Below are 3,459 nucleotides of genomic sequence, written 5' to 3'. Positions count from 1 at the left end.
CTATTTGAAGATATTTATATATAAATCTCTTTATAGAATAGATTTTACTCCCACATGAGCAGACTTCAATTGCCAATTTTGAGTAGGACTATTTGTAAATTGGCTGTTGTCTATATACAGACTTTACTTTTTCTATTCCCTCAATTAGGCTTTTATTTTTTATAAACACCGTTTTGGAAAAAAAAAAGAATTTTATTATTTCTTATGTTCTCTCATTGATTTATGATAGAACACAACCAGTAAATATTATTAAGGTTCTCATCTACTGGCAGTTCATTCCAATATCTAATATAATTGTGATAGTTAATTTTATGTGTCCATTTGGCTAGCCGTGGGTGCCCAGAGATATTTTGTCCACCTAAAATATTATTTGGAGTGTTTCTGTGAGAGTAATTTTAGATGAAATTAACATTTAAATTGATGGACTTAAGTAAAGTAGATTTCCTTCCATAATATAGCTAGGGCTCATCCAATCAGTTAAGTGCCTGAATAGAACAAAACTCTTCCAAGCAAGAAAGAATTCCTGGAGCACACTGCCTTTGGACTTCATCTGATTCTACAGCAGATGACCTTCAGATTCGAACTGGAACACTGGCTGTCCTAGGTCACCAGTCTACTGGCCTTTGTACTAAAACCGAAGTGTCAGCTCTCCTGGGTATCAACTCTGCAGATTTTGGACTTGCCACGCTCTAGAATCATGAGTTAACTCCTTCTGACCATTTCTTTCTTTCTCTATGTATGTTCACACACACACACACACACATACACACGCACACACACACCCTATTGGTTCTATCTCTCTGAAGAATCCTGGATAATGAAATTACTGTAAAAATAATATGTACTCAAAACCATTCTGCTAAGACCAATAAACATTTCACATCTTGCTCCCAGGGGCCAGAGATACAAGTACATTGACACTTACACACACACACACACACACACACACACACACACAATATTATAATATTATATATAGATATATTCACTCAGAGTCATCATAGAATAAACCCCAATCTAATTGTTATATAAATACCTATAGATATATATCTTTTTTAAAATATCTATTTTTTCTTGAGAGAGAGAGAGAGAGAGACAGAGCAAGAGTGGGGGAGGGGCAGAAAGAGAGAGAGACAGACAGACAGACAATCTAAAGCAGGCTCCAGGCTCTGAGCTGTCAGCACAGAGCCCAATGTGGGGCTCGAACCCACAGACCATGAAATCATGACTTGAGCTGAAGTTGGACACTTAAACGACTGAGCCACCCAGGTGCCCTGCTATAGCTTTATGTCTTAATTCAGGGCAACAGTGTAGTTCTGAATTCAATCATTTATTTTCATCTACAAAAGAGATCATTGTGGTGCAACATCCAAAAGAAATAATCAAAGCTTTTATTACTATGCTGTTTACATTTAAAAATGTTGCTTTTGGTATGTTTTGAAAAAGACAATAAACTATCTTAAGCAACTTCCAGTAAAATATGATAGATTCAAGACATGCTTAGTCAACTCTTAACTTGAAACCCTTCAAAATGATCAAAAAAATGCAAAACGGGAAAACATCCCATCTGTATTTCCTGAATGGAGGATTCTCTTGAGTAAAGTCTTTTTTTAATAGTAATCTAAGATAATTCTTCATTTTTTAAATAGTAATGTAAGAGAATTATTTTAAAAATAGAATAAGATTTGTGGGGTTGTGACTTAGTTTTTTGTTTGTTCCTGTAGTGTCCTTGTTCCTTACCACAGAGTGATATTGAAGACATAATCCAAGAGCTATATTCATCCCAAGACCTAAAGCTCCTTAAAGAAAGCTTTACTGGAGTGAGTCATTAAGAAGAACACAAGTCTAAAAATGGTCTTATTTGAAGGCTGCTACCCAGGGTCACCTGGATTTTATTTTAAAAATTCCTAATTACTGGGTGCCTGGATAGCTCAGTTGTTTGAGTGGTCAACACTCGATTTCAGGTCAGTCATGATCCCAATGTGGTGGGATCGAGCCCCCCATTGGGCTCTGTGCAGTGTGTGGAACTTGCTTCAGATTTCTCTCTCTCTCTCAAGATTCTCCCTGTGTCCATCTCCCTCACACACAGTATCCCTCTCTCTCTCTGTAAAAAAAAATTAATTCCTAAGTAGCATACAAAAATCCTGTGAGTTGAGAGGCATAAAAATGAACCACCTCAAACTTTTGTCCAGGTTATCTGTTTCCTTTCAACAGCAAACCAAATCTGAATCAGAAGAGTTACAATATAAAGTACTTGTTTTTCCACCTTCAGGTAATGGCTCAGTGACCTATGTTCATCTGTCATCAATTATTGAACAAACACACAAACAAAAACAGTTGAAACTAAAAGAAATTGAAATGCCCCAAATCAAATCTGAATACATGTGTAGCTGTGAGTAGACACACACATTAAAAGAGAAACATTTAAAATTACAGATGATTTGTGAATTTCAGGCTCCAGAGATACAAGTTAAATATACATATAAGTCAAATGTATATATTTTAGTCAAATTTTTTCAACAATCTAAAATGAATTACTAAAAAAGAAGCTCGCTTTATAAATAATTTATTTTTTAACGTTTATTTATTTTTGAGACAGAGACAGAGCATGAACGGGGGAGGGTCAGAGAGAGAGGGAGACACAGAATCCCAAACAGGCTCCAGGCTCTGAGCTGTCAGTACAGAGCCTGACGTGGGGCTTGAACTCATGGACCGCGAGATCATGACCTGAGCTGAAGTCAGACGCTTAACCGACTGAGCCACCCAGGCGCCCCTCTTTTTATAAATAATTTAAACAGAACAAGCAACAAGAGGTTAAAATTACAAGAAGATAGAAAAAATGCACATTGCCCTCGTAGTTATGAACAACAACAAAATAGTAATAAAATTACAATCGCTTCTCGGCCTTTTGGCTAAGATCAAGTGTAGTATAAAATCATTACATAAATTTGAAAGTGTTGGTATTAGGATACAGACTATAAAATCAGTTATTAGTATTAAGATATTTGGAGAAATAAGTTGAATACAGAAAGATAAGAGAATAAAAGTCATTACAGAGAATATAAATGAAGTAGAGAGAAGAGGTAATAATAGCTAAAACTTGCATATTTTCTTCCTTGTTCTAAACACCTTATATATTAACTTATTTAATCATCATGAAAAGCCTCTGAGGAAAATTATGTTATTATTTTCATATTACAGTGGATAAACTCAGTGGATTAACTGAGGCTCAGAGAGATTAAATTATTCTGTGGTCACACAGCAACTAAATTATGGAGGTGCCACTGAAACCTAATCAGGCTTTCATTAGAATGCACATTCTTAACCCTAGGGCCAGCTACATCTCATGAGGCAGCATAGAGATGGCCAAAGAAATTCAATACACACATAATAGATGATCCTGAAATGGAAAATAAAGAGAAAAAACAACTGAAAGACATTGAATGAAGTTATCAAATT

General features: G+C 35.5%; 1 pseudogene; it reads left to right on the top strand.

Moving 5' to 3' along the window:
• Positions 1-2,892: 2,892 nt before the first annotated feature.
• Positions 2,893-2,959, top strand: LOC132684512 (U2 spliceosomal RNA; annotated as a pseudogene).
• The last annotated feature ends 500 nt before the right edge of the window (positions 2,960-3,459 follow it).

The sequence above is a fragment of the Panthera onca genome, chromosome C2 (genome assembly GCF_046562875.1).
Source record: "Panthera onca isolate mPanOnc1 chromosome C2, mPanOnc1 haplotype 2, whole genome shotgun sequence".
In the NCBI taxonomy this organism is placed as follows: domain Eukaryota; kingdom Metazoa; phylum Chordata; class Mammalia; order Carnivora; family Felidae; genus Panthera; species Panthera onca.
This window is presented reverse-complemented; position numbering and strand designations above follow the sequence as displayed.